At 44.4% G+C, this 21,910-nt stretch overlaps 1 long non-coding RNA gene across 1 annotated transcript; it reads right to left on the reverse strand.

Moving 5' to 3' along the window:
- Nucleotides 1-591: 591 nt before the first annotated feature.
- Nucleotides 592-4,854, reverse strand: LOC148639847 (uncharacterized). Its single transcript, XR_015930725.1, has 4 exons — nt 4,697-4,854; nt 3,782-3,883; nt 2,445-2,478; nt 592-922 (listed from the first exon to the last, which is right to left on the reverse strand). It is a non-coding gene; the product is annotated as an uncharacterized LOC148639847 (long non-coding RNA).
- Nucleotides 4,855-21,910: the final 17,056 nt, after the last annotated feature.

The following is a 21,910-nucleotide window of genomic DNA, read 5'->3' on the forward strand; positions in this document are numbered from 1 at the left end:
CATTCCTGTGAAGCAGGAAAGACTGATGTGTGCACTGTGTGTGACTGCAATATGGCTTATCCAAGTCGGATTTGAACAGAACCAGGATAGGGACCAGGATCAAATCCCAGGGAGTAATTTACAGTAATCAATCCCAACATTCATGGTTTTGTGAGGTGGGACAAAACCTGTAGCACACTGTGAAAATCCAGTGGGGCAGCATGCAAAAGTCTCACGGACAGAATCGAACCCAGGACCCCAGCACTGGGAGGCCAATATGAATTTTACCTGCTCTTACAGCACATTGTCCGCTCATGGAGAAAAGGCGCTAGTCATGCCACTTTGCGTGATGTTTCCCAGGACAGTTAGGAAGAGAGTTTAATTTCAGAAAATGAGCTAAATCACAACTGGCTTAAAGTACTTTAAATAAATCACATCACATGCGATGATCTTGAGCAAGTGTGAATTTCATTTCCCTAGATTTCTTTGTGACTCTGTCTCCCCAATGCATCTTTCCTAACCACATTTACAGGCCAACAAAAAAGCCAGACATTCACAGAGGCTGACAACAGTAACACAGCCTCTGTGAATTCAGCTTTGTTGATGAAATGTATGATTATGTATATTTTCAACAACACAGTAACTATGGTTGAGTGAAGACCATTTATTTTGTGATTTTAAATGACCTTAGCTTCTGACAGTTAAGCAATATCATTGGTCAGATATACCTCCACCTGTGACTTACTGACATCATGGATTTATTCCTCACTTGATCTCTAGTAGCAGCATGAAACTTGCCAAATTCGACAGGTTCCCGAAACACGATTCCTGAAACAGCTGGGGGTCACTCGGAGCATCAGGAATAGTCATTTCTTCCCGATTCCAAATGGGATCCTATGAGGGAGCGTGTGTTCCTGTGATCAGCCTCATGTGTTCCCGGAAGCTGAGGGGGGTTGAAAAGGTAATTTATGATTTTGAAACAGACTGGTCAGCTGAGAGACTTTGCCTCCAAGCTGAGCTACACCAAATGGGCTAGTGTGCGAATTCACACCAGGCCCTCATCACGCCTGTTGCTCTCCAGCTGAGTCAGTTAGTTCTAAAGAAATTCCTGGAGAAGCTCATCCGTGCTTGGATCATTGTCCATTTTCACCCCCTCTCTCCCCTCGCCTATTGCCTATTGATTTTTCCACACGCAGGACTAAATTGGCATGTATTTGAGTTGTACAAAAATGCACTTTATTCGTAAGTTATGTGCAGCTCAATCTGAATAAACCTACAGTTCTACCCAGTTTATTGAATGCTTACTCAGGTTAGCTGGCATGAGCATGCCAGTTGGAGTTAAGAGACTTTTGTGAATGAACTGATATCACACATGCAGTGTATTTGCTGTTGGACACTCATGCTTCTCTTGCTTGTGATTAAAGTTGAAGCCAATACTTGAGTTTTTTCAAGGAAGGGCTGGATCAAGTATTGGGATCAATAAGCAACTAGCTCGCAAATGGTCTGGGTATTTCCTGCTCCTGTTTGTAACCTGTCTTATGTTCTCTCTAGTCCTGTGTTTGAAATACAGAAGCAGAGCGCCAATAAGTATCTTCAGGGGGTTGGATTATATAAAAGAATTGCCAGTATAACTACAGGATATGATACGATAATACTTCTTAGAGATTTGTTATCCATCAAACCGCCTATTTTTTACCCACACAAAAGCTTACAAAAGCATACAAAACAGTACAGGTAAATGTTTCACTAAAAATAAATATTACATAACAGACATCCACCCAGACACCATGATTTCTACCACGCCTGCTGGAATCCTTACAGATCCTGACCAGAGCCTGTAATTGTGCTCCATCCACAGTTAGATTAAGCCCTTCTCAATCACATCACCCCCTTCATTTTCGCACATAATCCACTGACTGCACTTGTCCATAAACCATCATGCCTTTGTTGTGAACTCATTAGTTGATTGAGCATGGGATGAAAGAACTCCTCATTTTGTTAAGTCCACATTGAGGGAGTCTAAAACGTCTGTTGTAGTCTAGCAATGTAGACTTAACAAAATGAGAAATATCCATCTGTTAACCATAAACATCTGTAACCATCTGTCGGGTGATGTCTGAGATACAGAATTATTGAAAAAGACTACATGTATCTATCTGCCTTTCTAACTATGTCTGTCTATATCAGGCTGCCTGGTTACATTACCTTTCTGACTGTCTCTGTTCATTTCTCTTCATCCCTTTAATTCAACTATTTTTGTTACCTAAACATTTAGCATGTAAGGGTCCTGTAGCCCTTGTGAAGATAGTGGGAACTCGGACATGTACAACATAACATTGGGATCAAACACCAGGTTCCTTCTGGTCGGGCCAGAAAAGGACAGTCCAGTATGAGAATAATCAGAGCAACATCCAATTCGACACATTAACAATCACCTGCTCACAAAACAAATGTTTTCCACTCACCCTATCATCTCCAGACCTCAATCCACTTGAACACCTGTGGATTAAAGTCAAGAAGGCTGTTCAGAGACTGAACCTGTCATGAGAACCAGGAGCAATTGTCCCTGTAGGAACGGCCAAAAGCCCCCTTCAGTGTCAGAAGCCCACAGATCTTATCACTAAAATCAATACCACACAATGCAAAAGAATTTGACACAATACAGTGGTGTGAATTAATGTGAACTGGACTTACATGAATTCTTTATGACAAATATGAAATTGCTCCATGCAATGCTATCAATATTACAGTGCAATTTTTTAAGAACGACACATTATGCAGTTTTAATGATGTTCTTGTGGGCTGGAATGAACCTGGGGGAATCTTAATCAAGTCTGCTAACAGCTGCTACCACTCACATCTGAACAAGGGATTGATGAGGACAGCTGTGGCTGGACAAGTCCACTGTGTGGATAATAATAATAATAATAATTCATCACACGTCTACAGCGCTTTTCTGGACACTCCACTCAAAGTGCCTACAGGTCATGGGGATCCCCTCCATCAGCACCAGTGTGCCGCCCCACCTGAATGATGTGACAGCAACCAGAATGGGCCAGAACACTTACCACACACCAGCTATAAGTGATGAAGCCAGTTCAGAGATGGGGATTATTAGGAGGCCATGATTGGTAAAGGCCAGGAGGAAATTTGGCCAGGACACCAGGGTAACACTCCTAATCTTTTTCAGAAACACCCTGGGATTTTTAATAACCACAGAGAGACAGGACCTCAGTTTTACATCTCATCTGCAGGACATCGCCTTTTTACAGTATAGTGTCCCTGTCACTATACTGGGGCATTAGGACTCACACAGACTGCAGAGTGAGCACCCCCTGCTGGCCCCACTAAGCCCATCTGGAACCCATCCCAGTAAGCAAAGGGCCCCAGGAGAGTCCATCCCAGGGCAGACAAACACAGACACACACACTCACACCAGGGCCAGTTCTCCCAGCAGCTTATTAACCTACCGGAAAGTCTTTAGACTGTGGGAGGAAACTGGAGCACTTAGGGTAAACCCACATGAACACAGGAATAATATACCAATTCCACAAAGATCACACCCCATGTCTGGAAAGCAGCGAAGCAACAATGCTAACCACTGTGTCACCCATGTGATATAACCCTCCCTGCTAAACCTACCAACTCACAGATTCCTGGCAGACCACTGTAACCTGGCAAACTTTGTTAAGTGGGAGGCACTTGGAAACCCACCCCACACTTCCACTTGTCACAGTCATTAGTTCTTATATCTAGAAAGTGGCACAACATAGAAACACTCAACACATGATAGATCCCTTACCATATTCCACAGTGGGCAGGTCAGTGTTTCTCCTTTTTAACTCCAATCATCACACAGAAAGCTCAGTTTCCAAGTCTGGTTCTGCTGTTGCTCAGATGCAGTCTGGCAAATTCATGTCAACCAGAGAAAAAGGGTTTCTTCCTTGTGTAGAGGATACTATGCTTGTAACTCGACCATGATGTGCTACATTCATGCAGGTTACTATAACGGTTGTTTTTGACACTTTGTATCCTAGAAGTCCTGGTTCATACCGGAGATCTCCTTCTGCTGCCTAGATTTACAGATTCCTTTCAAGCCGCTTTGTGACAGTAACACAATGCAATAGTGACAGGGTGGGGTGGTCACTATTCTAGTTGCTTACAATGTATTACTAACGGACACGGGTAGAAAATGGTAGTTTCAGCTTTTTGTAGATTCTTTTATCCTCCAGCTTGTGGAGGTCAATGAGCAGTTGCGTGATGTCTTTGGAGAGCTCTCTGACCTTCTCCATAAGGATGCTGCTACTGTAGGCCTGCATATGGCTCCATTCCATTGCCCTTCCAAAGGGCAGAATGGTACTAGAGATTTGTTTTGTTGGATGTTATTTCAGGGAGAAGGCAGGGGTGGGAATAAATGTGATCCTTGTGTTTTCTGGAAATCAATTACATATTTCTGACAGACCGTTTCTAATGCGTGGAGGGAAATCCCTCACACAATAACATTAGATATAGATACAGTACGTAATGGCTTGTTAAAGTGAACTCCAGCTCTGGGCCTCAGGGACAGACAGAGCTTTTCATCCCACCCACAATCTGCTCCTTCATCACACTGCTTATGTGGCTGCTACAAACTGGAGGGCTGGAACTGGCAGACACTGGCTGATGGGTAAAGTGTAGGTTCTGGAGTGCCATGAGTCAGCTGGGGCCTGAAACTCACCTCAGGGCCATAAGACTGTATGTACTGGAGGTAGACTGAAGATGATGGCAGGAAAGGGGGGCATCTCAATTTCTCACGTAGCTGATGGCTCACGCAGGGCCAGTCCCTCAATTTATGAGCTGAGGAGCAGGCAGCTGCTGTAGTCTGTCCCCACACCTTCACTGAGCTGTTGGCATGAACAACTTGTTAGCAGTGATGAACTAATGTTGTCCAAAGTCCTGCGGGAACTACGCTGCACATACTTGTGACCGTCGTGGTCACGTGCGGGCTCATGCCCTCTGCCTCTCCACCCCACTGGTTCGTCCCACAACACCTGGGGCGCGAACCTGGGTCTCTGGCGTAACGCCACAGGGAACCAGACGAACGAGCTAAAGGAGACCTTGCTCAGCCCAGGCGGCTGAGGTCCCTGCTACATGCTGGGAGGGTGAAGACGTCACCATCACCCAAACTAGCTCCACTACATACCATCAACGTTGTAATAAAATATCTTGGGTCCTGCTTGGGTAAGTGAAATTCATGACACCTGGGCTAGGCTGAAACCAAAACATTGACCCACTTCTCCAATCACGAATAACAAACTCAGTGCTTGATGGAGGCCTGCTGTTTGACAGAAACCTCTCACTCCTACCTGAAGTCAATTCTCTCTGAAGTAAGGTTTATAATCAGTCTGGGCCAGGAGCTTTGTAAAATAAACTAGGGGAGTCCTGAAACCGGGCACTTTGGAAAGACAGAGCTCCCGCAAAATTCAGTTTATTTTTCAACCCCCCGTCCTTGTTTAAATTAAAGTTTTTGAAAAGCGCTGGTTAGGCAAACAGTTAATTTAAAGGGTCCAGTTAGCCTAAATAATTAAGGCTCCACCTGGAAAAACAAGAGATTGTGTGGAAGAGTTGTAGAACAGGGGGAGTGAAAGCAGGGCAGATGGACTAGCAAGCAGAGAGCAAGCGAGGGAGTAACCACAGCACAGCCACCCGGAGGGAAGGGCAGATGAGAGAGGCTGTGGGAAAGAGCTGGGGAGGGCAAAAGGCAGGTGCAGAAGGAAAGGGAATGGAGAGAAAAAGGGGATGGAAGAAAGGAGGAGAGAAAAAAAAGAAAATACGCTAAGAAAATGCACCGGGCCGCCGACACACACCTGGTCTGAGGTCATGTTTGAGCTTGCCAGCCTCTCTGTCAGGGCTTGGACCCGGCTGGGGTCCTATCCCCCCTCTAGCTGTGCTGTCTTGTCAACTGCCCGACTGTCTGCTGGTCAACAAGCTTCTAACAGCACCAATTAACATTTTTACCTGCAGCTTACCACCGCCTCAAAGACCTTGTGTGCTGACTCTGCGGTTCCCGAGCAAAAGCCCTTCCCCTTTTTTCATTTTCATTCCCACAATGGCATCTAAAGACACCCCATGACAACAACAACATGACAACAAGATCCTGACCCATCTATCCTGTCTACAAAAATCAAGATGGCACTTATCTAGGGTGCCCACAGTGTGTGGAACTATGGCAAAAGGCAATACATCAGGTTTCTGACTATCACTTTTAGGGAATCTAATGGCAATTCTTCATTGTTTCCAATTAAGGAAAAACATTCAAATAATTTGTCTCACCTGTGCCATCTCTCCACCACACCTGTAATGGATGTTTCTCCCTTATTCCAATTAAGACAGGTAAATTTGTGATCGTATTGTGGCACTTCTACCATGATTTCAGTATGGTAAGGCACAGTGAAGACCCGTTGAAACTATAAGAAAGCACAGAAAAGCTGTACTAACCACCCTGCGTTTATAAAGATAAAGTTCATATGAGTTCCACTGTGATCAAAGCATACCATCCCAGCACACAGGGGCTGTCCAGGCGGCCAGTTAATTTGACATCAGTTATAAAGACAGAAGTGGACTAACCAGCTGAAAAGGTTTCTTCTTGCTGGGCGAGACTTCTACGTGACAAAAGCTATGTTTTGAGTGCAGTCCATTCCAGCACTGCCTGCCTTCTGTGCCCCAGCTTGCTGAAATGCTTGACATTCTCTGCCCTGCAGAAGTGACCAGGGAGTGTTCTCTTCAGACGGATAGAACAGAGATTAGCCTTTTTTATCTCTAGTCGTGCTCACTCAACAGAGGCAGGAAAAGGAAAGCTAGGGAATTGTTCAAAACGAATTATAATATCTGTTTTTCTTACTGTCTATCATTCAAACCTCAAAACACATCGGCATCGTGACCAGCCACTGTCCCCTAACTAACATGCAAGGCAGGAATGCACATACACTCTCAGTAACGAACCTTTAGAAAAGCAATTGGAATCCTTAAATGAGCACATTTAGGTAGGAAAGAATAACTTAAATTTGGTAAATAATAGAGCACACAGGACAGCAGTGGTTACCAGTCCTGGGTTCAACTCTGGACCTGGGGTGTTGTCTGGGGGGCGTTTGCATGTTCTTCCTCCCACAGTCCATAGAAATGCTGGTGGGTTAATTAGCGTCCGTGAAAACTGGTGTCTGTGTCTGCGTGTGCCCTGTGATGAACTGGCCTCTGGGATGTATCCGCCTTGTGCCCACTGCCTGCTGGGATAGGCTCCAGCCCCCCAGCAGCCCTGTACTGGATAAAGTAGTTAGAAAGTAGATGGATGGTTCTGCTTCATTTTGATTGGAGGGGAAAAAAACAGAGAAATAGCTTGTTACCAAGGTTTGAAAATTCACTCTTCCTTTGAAAGAGGGTGAAATGATTGATTTTAGAAACAGGCATGGCTAAGCTTCTTACAAGGGCTTAATTCAGAGAACTGTTAAAAAAGAATATTCAGTCGCGTCTTAAAATTACGCTTTGCCTAGTATTTTTGTTCCCTTTTAAAGATAGTTTCATTATTAGTGTCGAATTCTTTTAAAAAAATTTCATTTCCTGCAGCTGTCACATTTCGGGTGGTAGAAAACGCAGTGAACCGAAAGGAAATTGCTGAAACACGATTCCCAAAAGGCCAGAATCAGATGTTACCACATTTTTGTTTTAGCTTAAATTAGGATATGGGACAGATCTACCTAAAATGCTGTTACTTTTGCTCTTTCTTGAAAGTTCGTCATGGAGAAACCTCCTCTGAGTAGAAATATTCAACAGAACGGTATCTCCTGACACCCCCACCTATTCTACCGGCCTTTGTGAAATTCCTTCTTTTTGGGAGCAGAAGAGCCTAACCTGGCCTTTCTTCTCCTTTCTTTAAAAGCCTCCCAGGTCCCGCGCTTGAGTGCTCCTGGAAAACTGGGGGAAATCTGCTTCCTTTCTCTCTCTCCTCCTTTTTTCCTCTCCAACGCTTTCGCAAGGGAGATGTGCCGATCAGCTTTCGCCTGTTTACAAAACAGACACAATTCCCTCCTCTGCCGCCCCCTCCCCCGCCCACACCCACACACACACACAGACCCTTCCTAAGGTCCCACTCGGGTTGTGAGCCTGCCTGTTTCAGACACACATGCGCGCACACACACACACACACAGCTCTTTGTTTGGGCTCATCTAACCAGAAAACGTCCCACATCTGTTGGCTGTGATGTATCTCTCCTGACTGTCAGGGCTCTTTACGCATTTGAGCTAGGAGAGAGCATTCCAGCAGACCCAGGCTCTCAGTTCCCCTAAGGTCAGAGCAGGAAGAAACTGCCGAGGAGACAAAGAAAGTGACCCATGAATTATTTCATACCAGCCCACGCTAAGAAACCCTCCTTGTGAGAGCAGAACGGCGCAACACTGCACAGCATCAGGCTGGTCCTGCAGTAAAGCTAAGATAGCTCTGTTACCTGACTAAGAAACTCTGTCAGGTTTCTTACGCGGTGTGATCTTCAACATGTTCCGCACGGCTTTTTTGTTTAGACTTCAATCCATCATGCCGATGAACCACTCCGGTTAAAGGTTAGCTTTCAAAGCAACTGCCGAATGAGAAAACCATAATGTGTGGGGGCATTCCACTTCCCACTGACCAGATTTGTTTGGATGTTTTTGCGAGGGGACATTAAGTTCAGCTCGAAGGGTGAAGAAGAAGGAGAAAAGGCATTTTTTTTTGCGGCCGTCTGATCTTGTGCCAAAGACACCTTTGTCCGAAGGTGTCTTTAAATGTTGCTGTTTAACGAGGCCGCTCCTGAGTGCTTTCTCAGATTCTGTGCTGTAAGTTGAGATTTAAAATTCAATTTAAAGATAAATTTGTAGAGTCCCGCACATCTATCTATTAATGGAAATGAGGTCTTTAGAAAGTTCCAAACTACCTGCCTGGAAAGGCCTGGGATTTGATTTTCCTGTTTATAAGTCAGGGTATTCCAGAAATGCATTCAAGTAATGACAGGTATTTTAATTAAAGACAGTCGTGCACGTGATTGGCTCCAAGACCTGAGACTTGCTCCTCAAACACTCTCTCTCTCCAGGTGAAGAAGACTGAAGACTGGTCTCTCTCTGCGAGGACCAGCTGAATCCATGCCGATTCCTGCAGCTGCTCTGCAGTGTCTCAGTGTCAATCGTTTCAGCCTCTGCCATCTCAGCCCCACATGCCAGCAAGCCCCCCGGACGCGCCGGAGAGAGAGAGGGAGGGGTGGTGGCCAGCGTGTCAAGTGGGTCAGGGAAATTGACTGGGGCAAAGGACTCACCCACGCGTGAAGAGAAGGTCAACCGTAAAATCGACCCCCCCCCACCCCACCCCCGACCACTACAGCAGCCCCTCTGCCCCAGGGTAAAATGTGAGCTTGGAGACAGCAAGGCTGGGACTCACAAATCCAGCGAATCGCCCCCCAGCCAAGCCCGTGACAGGCCAGGGCAGCTCTCAGGCCCACCCTGCTGGGGGGGGGGGTCTGTCTGATGTCCCACCTTTGCTCATTTTGTCTTCGCTGTAATTAAAAGTGCTTCATCTTCCGAAGGCAACAGGGTGCTCTTTGACGACATGCCACTGAAATAATAATAATGTAACAGCTAATATGTAATACAGCATAATAATTTCATTACTAGCTTAAATTAAGTAATGCACAGTAAATGATATAAGTTATTGTGATTTTTGTCATTATTATTTTTGTTGTTGTAGTTATGATGGACGGCCTGTCAAATTATGTGCAAATTCATTGCAAGAGTCTTGCTGATGCTATGATCCCGATCGTGCATGTGAAATCAAAATGCTTTAGGTGAAAGTTCTGAAAAAAAAGTGGACAACTAAGTCACTCTTCAGACACTACAATAAAAAGGGAAGAGAAAAGGAGTTTGGAGCCCTAATGCGTTTGAGCACCGAGAGAACATGCAAACTCCCCCCCGAGAAGGAAACACGCCTGGAATCACATCCGGTGTCCTGGTACATGAGGCAGCAGTGCCCCACTGTGCCACTGCACACCATGTTGCAATAAGGTATTAAACATTTAAAGAGGATCTGCACATAGACAGATCAACTGTAAGTGCTGTCAGAACAGATATTCTGTCAAAATGCTGATTTTAAATTCTGCAAGATGGCAGCATGGTGCCTTGGCTGTTACTGCGTCGCAGCTCCTGGAAATTCGATTCTGTCTGGGGTCAACTCGTGTGGAGTTTGCATGTTCTCCCCACATGCATGTAGGTTTTCTCTGGTTGCTGTGGTTTCCTCCCCACAGGCGCCTCTAAAAATTCCTCTCTTATTGTTGCTTAGCCCCATTGTCTACAATTAGTAAGTGCCTTTTTTTTTAAGCTGTATGGTATTTAACCTGTTGTTGCTGCTGTGCCTCTGTGTTTATGTTTTTGGTGTTTCCTTAATTTCTTTGTACTGGAGCACACATGCAAACAAGCATTTCATTGCACTGAACTGAACGTCATGGCCACTACCAGCTCAGCGGTTCCCACTGGGTATTCAAAGTTGATGTTTTTGCTGTTTCACAAGCAATATTCCTCCAGTTGTCTTCGTGAAACCCCATCTGCAACTTTTTTTGACATGACTTTGAATTTTAGCTGAATCTTTGGGAATTTCATTGACTTCTCCTAAATGTTTGCTAAACTCTCCTTAGTTTAGAATTCTTATTGGACAAATAGCAGTCCAAGGAGAGACAGCCAGATGGATCTGTTCAGAATGCACTCATCCGTACATACAACAGAAAAGACCGGGCAGTATTCCTGTTACCAGGATGTTTCTGGTTTAATTCCAGCTCTCCTGATGGCTCCCTGGAAGACACTGTGAGCAATTTGCTGAACCACCTGTGTCCTGTCCTTCCCGTGAGCAACAAACTAAAGTCTTACTGCTATACCAGCAGCTAGCTGCCTGAGATAAGACTTTAAGCTGATCTGTCATTCATTCCTCCAGTCTCTGTCGGTCTATTTTGAAAAGAAAATCTGCTGAATGACACATTATTGCAAATATTATTATACAACAAAATAGGCCTATAAAGAGCATCATTCAGAGAATCTGATCTTTTTTTTAGTCAAGACAGAATAAAATGTGAGGAATCCTCACTGTTCATCTTTACAATTTTCAGATCTTTCCTCCTTTCTTTAAAGATCCCCTGGAGGGTGCAGAGGGCTGGGAGCCGGTGGATTTGGGGCAGCTCTGGGGCTCGGTGCGGATTTCAGCCGGATTCCAGAAAGACTCCATGGGGTGTGCCGGGCGCAAGGATGTTTGGAATGTGCCAGCCGTGACTGACAGCATTCCACCAGCGCGGCTCTTGGGGAGCTCTGGAGAGAGAAGAGACCGGGCTGGATTCTGGGGAGGACACAGCTGGAGAAGATGGGCAGAGATGCGGGGATCTGGGGGAGGGTGGGTCTCCCTCTTCCCCAGTTTAACAAGCGAGGGGATGAGACCTGTCACTCTGAAGGCTAAATGAAGAGGACGCTCACTGGGGGAGCCATTGTCCCTGGGCAGTGGGGAGGAGTGACTCCTTAGTGCTTCAAACAACATGGATTGGGAACTGGGGGTGGGGCCCAGTGAGGGACAACAGAGAGAAACCGAAGGCGGGGGGGCTGTATCTCACCAGGGAACACTTTTGCTTTCCAGTCCTCTTCTTCTTCTCCTGCTTTCTCACTGACCAGCTCCTCCAGGACCACAGCTCCACACTATCATCAGCTCTCCAGGCAGATGCACAAGTGCTTGAGTCACTGGATCTTTCCCTGATCCTTCTCATTCCAAAAGGATCCCAGAGATGTTTACATGCTGGAGGGGACCTGCTCCATCATTCACCTACTTCACCCACTGCTGAAGTGTGACCTGGGTGCCCCCCCCCCCATCTGCACAGTCCAGCAGGTAGAGAAGTAAGAAACTGCTCCACCTGTCGAATTAAGAAGGAATGTAAGAAAGACCAGATTGTACTGGGTTAACACCCCTTCGTTAACACCCCTACTGTTAGGAATACTGTCAAGGGATCTATAATGACCATGTAGTTAGGACTTTTGAACTTCTCATCTGATGCACCTCTACCACCATGTCCTTCATCATCACACTAAGACACAGAAAGTCTGGTCCATGTAATAATTAATAATAATAATTAATAATAATAATTGCTTACACTTATATAGCGCTTTTCTGGACACTCCACTCAAAGCGCTTTACAGGTAATGGGGATCCCCTCCACCACCACCAGTGTGCAGCCCCACCTGGATGATGCGACGGCAGCCATAGTGCGCCAGAACGCTCCCCACACATCAGCTATCAGTGGGGAGGAGAGCAGAGTAATGAAGCCAATTCATAGATGGGGAGGCCATGATTGGTAAGGGCCGATGGGGAAATTTGGCCAGGACGCCGGGGTAGGATAGTGACACCAATTGCTGACCCATCCAAAACTCCTCCCAATCCCGTTCTGTCCAGGCACAAGCTTGCTTAGCTTCTGAGGTGTGGCCAGAAATTTAATGCTAACAAGAAATAGGAGAGGCTACAATTAAGATTTAACACTTTATGTTATGGGACTCGATAACCCTTTAAAATAAGAAGGATTGCATTTCATTACCATTCATTTCTGAACGTATTTACATAAACTGCATTTAGAACACTGTGTCCTGTTTTGGACACCATGCCACAAATAGAGTATTAAAGACTTATATAGTGCTGAAATAAGATCAGTTGGAATGATTTCTGTTCTCATGGAATTGTCATTGACAGAATAACTACAACCCAGAACTAAATTTCTTCGGAGATCCAGAGGAGATGTGATGCAAGTGTCTACAGTACATTTCTAAGGGTAGAGGCAGAATCAGCCCAGCAGAATACTTTTGCCAACAAGGACAGCAGGTCACAATTGGAAAGGAAAAAGTACACTATAAATATTGATATGGCTGGGCACAATTTTTGATTCATGTCTGGAAATGATGACTGGCAGATCTGTGCTGTCTGGAACCAACCCCACACACTGTGCAGCACAGATGAAGACACACATGTACCTTACGGGTTCTGCCTGGGCAAGGAAGGTGACTGTCACTCTGTGCTGCTCGTAGGACATGGATCCAGGCTGCATATGCAGATATGAATGAGTTTACATTTGCAAGGTGGAGAGGCATTTATTTTTAAAACAAATACTGAATTATTTCTCTTTGCTGTCTTTTTAAGGAAAGGAATACAATTAAATATTTAGACTCCCATCTACCACTTAGCCTTGATAGAAGTTAAAAGATTCTGGTCTAAAACATGAAAAGCTGTTTATTTATTCCCTTCTGTTGTTTATTGGGGATATGAGGAGGCAATGTTAAAATTACTGACATTCCAATATTTGTGCTTCTTTTTAAATTCATGTTCAAAAGGGGCTGATTAACTGAAATGTTTGGAGTTCATTTTTCATTGAATGAATTTTATGACATACAGTAAGAAACAAGGAGGCTCTCAGTTGATCTATATTCCTGATCATAGTTTAAAGAGTCACCTAGATAATTTTGCAGAGTACATGAATTAGTTATTCCTCTTATTAATTAGTTTAGGGTGTTTTGGGGATGTGCTGGTGGGTGGCACGGTGGCACAGTGGTTAGCATTTCTGCCTTGCGGGGCTGGGACTCTGGGTACAGTTCCAAATCAAGGCTACTGTCTGTGTGGAGTTCATATGTTCTCCTCATATTCGCATGGGTTTCCTCCCCCTGGCAAAAGATATGCTGGTAGGTTCATTGGCTTCTGGGAAAACTGGCCCTAGGTGAGTGTGTGTCCTTGTCTGTCTGCTCTGTGATGGACTGGCGTCCTGCCCGGGATGTATCCTGCCTTCCACCTGCTGCTCGCCTGAACTGGATGAAGCAGTCAGAAAACAGATGGATGGGTGGGATTTGTTGGGTACCATGTTCAGTGAGTCCTAAGTGAATATAGGCTGGTTGTCCTAGGTTTATCAAATTCATGTTAGGATTGTGAGAGATGCCTGGAGATACCAACACACACCAGATGTCCACCCACATTCAGGCACTAGTTATACACAACTGTTGTATTACAACATGTTGCATGTTGCGTAAACGTGAAGAGAAACTTTGGCCAAAATAGAAAAACCATTGATGAAGGACCGTGAAAACTCCAGGAGCACCAAGAGAGGCTTAATCCCCACAGTTTAGAGGGTCTGAGGTGTTTAAACAGCTTCTGGTAGGCAAATTGAGATTTCGGTTTATTTCGCAAGGAAACCTGAGATGTCAATTCCTAAAGCCAGGCAAAAGTCCAAAAAGGGACCTGACCTAAGCTCTCCAGTGACCTTTCATGATCGTAGCCGAAACACAAGTGAACCACAAGGGACACCTCTGACGGGGCAGCAGAACACTCTGGACTTCAGAAGAAGTCTTTCTTTGCTCCAAGAGAAGGATATCGATTTGCTTCACTTCCTGTTCAGCCTCTATTTGCCACAAGCTTCCTGACTCCCTGCTTGGCTGCCTTGTCCACACCAGTGCTTGTGGCTCAATGTGCTGGCCATTAGAACCAGCGGCACACACTGCATGATGGGAAAGGGCTCAGAAGCCATCACAGATGAGAAACACTGGACTTTTTCTACAGCGGGGGCTGTGTGAAGACCCAGCCCATTGACAGCTTCTGGTTAAGCTCTTCTCCTATGAGAAACATTACTTTGATGCTGGTGCTTTCGTGGAACGTGCTGAATCATTCACTGCCCCGATGAGATGTGAAGTAGAAAATTATGCCCTGGAAGCAAAACGAATGAATAAAACTCCAAGGGAGGAAAAAAGAAAGGGAAAGAGGGAGAGAGGCAAGGAGAGAGAGACAGTTTTTCGGTGAGAAGAGACAATGGAAGGAGTAGCCTGACAGAGAGAGGGAGAAAAGGTGGTCGCAGAGGATGGGGGTGTAGTCAGGGAGTTCCAGCACTGTGGCTAATAATCACTTTCCCTGGTGACTTCTCAGGAGCCTGAATGAAAGATCACAGCACTGGAAACAAAGGCCAGCCCCCCCCAGCCCTCTCCCATTCACTGGAGCGCGGGGTGGCTGGTCGTGGGCACTGTGCTATTCACCGGTGATAGATGGCTTCATAAGCTATCTTTCTTTTCCCCTGACTGCTAACTGCCTCTGAACCCTGTGCTGGAATGTCACCAGAGACTCTTCAGGCAGAGGACAGATGCGCAAGAGTCCAGGGGCTATTTCTTATCCTGACATCCGGGCCGGTTTCAAAACACTAATTCATCATAAAGAGCAATTAGCACCGTTCTGAAAAATACGCTGTCATGCCTTACCCACAGCAAAAGTAAAATGCCTTAAATTTCTCCTTCCTGAAGCACTCTGCATTCTGATGACTTTTGTGGTGTGAGATATAGATATCGTTCCATTGTTTTCCAGACATCATCTCCGATGCTTTGTGTCGTTAAAAGGGGGTGTGTGGCTTGTTCTACAGGTGAACTCTTTGATCTCCTGCAGAAAAATGCTTGAAGGTTCGTTCCCCATAAAATTATGGTCTGGCTACAACTTGCCCCATGACAATCGTTAGCAGGAGTATTTGAATTAATTTCATTTTTTTCCCCTGAACTTAAACTAAATTTAAAACAAAGCAATACTGTCATATTGTCTTGCTTATCAGTTTCAGGTCTTCACAAAGACATTTCTTGATAGATCTGAGTTGTTCAGCTCCAAAAAGTAGAGCTGGCTGGATTTGGAACAGTGATGTTTTGGGAAGCAGGGTAGATATTTGTGAAGAGATTGTGTACCTTTGGATAAATCAAAGTCGTCAGACTTCAGTTCTTTTTTATCATGTTTATCCCATCTTAAATGTTAATTAAACTGCTGCTTCATTTGCTTCTTTAATATGTTTTATGGTCTTTTCTGAGTGTTGTTTAGAAATATGAACTTGAATTCATGAAACATGCAAGGGGACGGAGAAAATCTCACAGATTTATTGAGGAACAACAATCTGAGGGCCCTGCAACATGCATGGGTTTAAGATGAGTAGAATTCCGGGCAGGGGAAGGCATACCTTTTACACAGAGAGTAGCAGGGGTTGTGGACAAACTTCCTAATGTCATTCTTGAAGCTGACAGGGTGGGATCTTTAAAGAAATCACTTGATGGGCTTTTAGGCCCTTAAATTAAAAACAACCAGAAAGACACGATTCCCACTTCAAGTCAGGGAAGATAATGAACCGCCTTGATCTCTGTCTTTCTGAAGAGACAACACTGGGCCCCATTATAAGCTGCTGTTGATGGAAACGTTGATCCCTGATCAGTGTTTGGCAAAGAACTAATTACTGTTGACATTTTAGGCAATGCAAATCACACAACTGTCTTTTAAATCATGGAAAAGGGAAATAAAAACATCATCATTTGGTTTAGCGTGCAGACCAAAGCATAGGGAAAGTGTAAAAACCACAAAATGCACCTTTGAAGAATGGCCACATCATTCTGAATCGGCCTCTGCAATGTAATCTCTGGAAAATCCCTTGACGTTCCGGATTATTAACTAAATATTACAAGCAATTATCCCCGGAGCCCTCTGGGACTGAATGGAGAGGTCGAAAAGGTGGTGCTGCTTTTTCTTCCATTTTTTTTTGGGGGGGGAGGGTGACATCCTGAGTGGGAACAGGAGTCACAAGAACAGAGTTTTTTTTGTGTTTTGAGGAAGAGAGCAGGCCACTTCATCTTTGCTCCTCCGGGCTGCCAAAAAGTTCAAAGGTCAAATGTTAGGGCGAGAGAAGAATTTGGAGCCGCATGCCAACAGATCAGGTTACAGAGGCTCGGAGAGGGGAGGCAGGGAAGGGGCCATGTGTGCATTTGAGCGAGTGTCTTCTTTAGGACAGAGCCTCACACCTCCAGCACCGCAGTATCTGCAGAACTTAGCACCGAAGCCACTTCAGCCCTACTGCGGCTTCACCCTTTCAAATCCTGACGCAAGCATTTTGCTCCCAGACAGTCACTGCTGTGCTGACGTTTATGTCGAAGAGTATCAAAGACGGGATCGGTCTATGTGTTTTTTTTTACAGCATGACAAAAACCAAATAAACAAGCAATCCTCTGCTCCATTTGTTTAAAGTCCACATGTCCCAACTGCTGAAACATCTGTTGCTTTCATGTAAGGAATCACATTTCACCTAAAAGAATTCCTTATTTATTAACCAGGGTACACTGAGAGTTAAATTTGATGTTAAATTTGGATTTGTGAAGCAGTAATGTTAACCACTGCTCTACAAAGGAAAGCGTAAAAGAAAATATGACTTTTTGTTGTTTTTGAACTGTGCACATAGCATCTTCCAAAAGGTATGTAGAGTACTCCACACTTCACAGTTGTGTAGTTTGTAGCAGTACACTTGCCATGATAGAAAATATTTTGTGATAATGGCGAGAAATGTCATTTACTGCTGTTAGGTAATTGTTTGTGGATTAATCTTTTCATCCGATACTCAAATTGAAAACTCATTTTTAAAGAGGGATTGATCCTGTTTTAAAAAGCCATGCCCCTCTAACGCCCACCTATCAGAGAGATTCAATCACAGCCACACTGTAAGCTCCACCGTGATGTACAGGAGAGTTAGCACGGATTGGATGACATCATTGCAAGTCACAGTCTGCACAGGAAATGCAAGGAGAACATTCAAACTCCACCCAGAGACGTGCCTGAGGCCAGAATTAAACAAATAATCAATTAGATTTAAATGATTTTTAAACTATGACAGGAAAGTGGTAGATGTGAAGGGGTAGATTAAGACATCAATTAAGTCTGGATTTGAAAGTGCTCAGGGAAGATGCTCTGATATCTGAGGAGGCCCTGTCACCAATATTACAGTATGTAGACAAACCTGGGGGACAAACAAGAGATGGATGAACAAAGGTTGAGAGGTGCGAAATAAGACAATAATAAGTCAGACAGATACTGAGATGCCAAGCCATGCAGAGTCTTGCAGGTGAGCATGAGGATTTTGAAGTCAACATGAAACGTGACAGGAAGCCAGTGCAAGGACTCCAGGACACGAGTAATGTGATCACTTGCACTAGACATGGTCAGGATTCTGGCTGCCAAATTCTGGACATACTGGAGTATTTTCAGTGTGGATTTAGATACCTCAGGGAGTAGGGCGTTACAATATTCAGTTCAGGAGAAGATGAAAGCGTTGACCAGCTTTTCAGCTACAGACAACATAGGAAGTAGTCTGGCCATATTTTTGAGATGGAAGAATTCTATTTTTACAATACTTTGCGCATGTGAGTTAAAGGTCAAGCCTGTGTCAAATATCACCTCCAGTTCCTCAATTTGGAATGAAACTCAAGTACAGTGTCATCCACAGACAGGGTTACTGCACTGGCTTTACATGGTTGATGGGAGGTGCTGAGAAACATGACTTCAGTCTTGTTGCAGTTTAAATGAAGGAAATGTGGAGTCATTCAGGTTTTTTATGTCAGGAATGCAATTACAAAAAGGAAGAGACAGCCATTTCAGTGTCAGTTTAGTGTGGACAAAGATTTGAGTGTCATCAGGATAGAAATGATCATTCATGTGATTTTAATAACTGACCCGGTAGGAACATGTTAGTGCTGACTGGTAGGAGGCCCAGACTTAACAAACCCAACATCAGAACTGAAACCCCCAAAAGAGACAGAAAGTGTCTGTGAGCAGTAGGATAAGATTTGAACAAGAATGTCAGAAACTCCAAACCCAGTCTCAAGATGAGAAAGTAAGATGTCATGGTTAACTGACAAAAGCAGCACTGAGGTCTAGGAGGATAAGGATAGATAGAGAACCAGAAACAGAAGCCTTTAGAAGATCAATAGTGACTTTAACCAGGGCAGTTTTTGTGCTGTGTGATTGTCTGAACATTGGAGGAGTTCAAAAAGGCTATTTGCAATGAGATGATTATTTAATTGAATACCAACAGCACCATCTAAAATTATAGAAAGAAAGGGCATATAGGAATAGGGCAGCAATTGTTTGGGCTGTCCAGGACAGATTTATCTTTTAGACACAGGGGTAAGAGTGCTCCTTTTAAAGGCTGTTGGTACCATACCAGTGCTCAAGGACTCATTAATTATTAAACTCATTAAACTCTAATAAAGTGCTGCAAAGTTTGAAAGAAGCAGGTAACGGAGTCAGGCACCTTGGTATAAGAAAAACATTTCCAACTTTGTAAAAAAGGAGGGCAATTTATCCCCTCACTTGTTACTTGACCAGGCCAGTGGCCTAATGGATAAGACATCAGTCTCTGAAGCTGGAGATAGTGGGTTCAAGTCCCATCTGGGTTGACTAATCATGGCATTGTTGAGAAGATTAATCCTTGTTCATTAAGCAACAGCAGAATTTCCCTTTGGGATCAATGACATCTGATCTTATCTCTTAACAATCCTAGAATTCTGTTGTAGTGTATGTTAGCTATGCAGTCCTTGAAGAAGTATATAAAAGGATGTGTGTAAAGTTGTTTTAACATAACATCACTTTATTAGCCCTATACAATTTCTTACATTAGGAATTCATCTTTCTGCATACCCCAGCTTGCTCTCCACGAGACACAGACAGGGAGAGAGCCTGTGGTCAGAGTGCAGGGTCAGACATTGTACAGCACCCCTGGAGCAGTTGGGGTGAAGGGCCTTGCTCAGGGACCCAACGGCAACAGGTTTTGAAGCGTCAACCTTCCAGCCACAGGCACAGATCCTTAGCCACAGAGCCACCACGTGATATTTACAGTAGTATTGCATGCCTGTAACAAACACATTTAGAAAATATGAACCAAAGCTTAATGTTCATGTACAGTATTTAGCAGTCAGGTGACAGTTTTACGAGAGACAAAGAATGAAATGTAAAGAAAATTCCAATCACACTACAATGTTCACATGAAAAATAGAACTTGCAAAAGCACTAAAACTAACTAAAAAACGTTATTAAACTTGTTCCGGTAATACAAAAATGTATACAGAATTGTGCACGGCAGAAATCAAAAGAACAATATATTGAAGAATAGCATACAACACCAATGATTACATCATAATTCAAATTTAAAGTATGAAACATTTCATAACAATTATAACAATTCCTAAAATCTTCTTCCTCCTCTTATTATTATGGGCCTACTGAATCAACATTATGTTAAGATGCAAAACCTATAGTAGTTATGAATGTAGATGGGATGTAAGCATGTACAACATAGAGCACATTGCCATTATTCCTGGTGATCAGGAGTAGTAGCAATAATAATGGCTTATAAATTGTCTGGACACTCTACTCCAAGAAACTTACAGGTCAAGGGGATCCCCTCCACCACCACCAGTGTGCAGCCCCACCTGGATGATGCAGCAGTACTCTCACCACAAGCCAGTTCAGAGATGGGGATTATTAGGAGGCCATGATTGGTAAAGGACAGGGGGAGACTTGGCCAGGATGCCAGGGTTACACCCCTACTCTTTATTGAGAAACACCCTGGGATTTTTAATGACTACAGGGAATCAAGACCTCATTATTTACACATCTCATCGCAAGACAGCTCCTTTTGTACAGTATAGTGTCCCCGTTACTATACTGGGGCCTTAGGACTCACACAGACCGCAGGGTGAGCGCCCCCTACTGGTCCCACAACACCTCTTCCAGCAGCAGCCTGAGCTTTCCCAGGAGTCCCCCATCCAGGCTCACACCTGCTGAGCTTCAGGGGGCTGCCCACTGTGAGCTGCAGGGTGACAGAGCTGCTGGCTGAGTGACTTGTGCAATGATGCTACATGTAAAAAAGGCTCCGTCTCGAAATTGATCCTACTTACTGTGTTAAACGCAGGCAATTTGGTAGCAGGTTACTTAGGACCTTTAGTCCTCCTGTCATGAAAGGGCTGTTTATTGAGAATGGCCTTTGATGTGGCAACACAATGAGTCCTTTGTGTTAGGAGGGCATTGCCTAGGGACAAGGTGGGGGGGGGGAGGGGGAGGGACAGATTCAGCGGGGAGCTACCTTAACTGAGGATTAGCAAGTAATAATGACCGTGCCTCTCGTTGATCTTAATTAGAGCTAATTAGGTGCTCGTTTGGAAAACAACCTGCATTGGGGGTTTGAAGGGAGAGAGCTGACTTTTCAAATCCACACTATGCGCTGCACTCACGTCGTCTCTTAATAGCTTTCCTCTTTCTTTTCTTGCCTCAGTTCCCTTGTCAGTTCAGATTGGGTCTCAGTGCAGTAGCTTTTAATCAGGACGCTTGATATCCAGAGTGATCGAAGTCCTGCTTTTTTCAAATTCCACCTTTTCTGCAGAGTCAATAACTTGGCACCCAGTGCTTCGGCATGGCCTCACTGAGGTTCCCTGGTCTGAGCTCTGGCAGCTTAAACAGGTGTCACTCGTGTAACCGGTCTTTTTTGATGTGAGCCTGTCTTACAGAGAGGTAAGACACCGGAACAACCAATATCTCTGAATTCACCCTGAACGTGGGGCTGGCCATGTGGCGGAGAGGAATTTGTGCCTTTTATTTGTCTGGTTGCTTCAGGGCTGGGCGTCTGCCTGAGATCAAAAATACTGGCTGGGGATGATCCGTGCACACTTTGGATAGGGGGTGGGTTTCTCCCTCATCTACAGTTTTGTGCACATTTATGAAAACCCACCCCCCCTGAAATGTATCGCAGAATGAACTTCCACACAAGAAATGCGTTGATCTGCTCCTGAGATCTGTGTTTTGTAACCTTGATCTCCATTAAAACAAAGCCATATTTTTGGATCTTACTTGAAAGCGTGATGAGGGTCCTGATCTTTTTGGAAAATTGTCTCTATTTGACTTGGAACAAATCTCGCTTAGAGCACAATTTCATCAAGGTAACAGCTAATCCAGAAACAATTATCATCAAAGCCCTGTTTCTGGACGATCACAGTTCACAGCTGAACTAGATAACCAGGACTGTAAACAGAGAGCATGAGTAAACTCCAACAT

The sequence above is a fragment of the Lepisosteus platostomus genome, chromosome 26 (genome assembly GCF_059453375.1).
Source record: "Lepisosteus platostomus isolate fLepPlt1 chromosome 26, fLepPlt1.hap1, whole genome shotgun sequence".
Classification (NCBI taxonomy): Eukaryota; Metazoa; Chordata; class Actinopteri; order Semionotiformes; family Lepisosteidae; genus Lepisosteus; species Lepisosteus platostomus.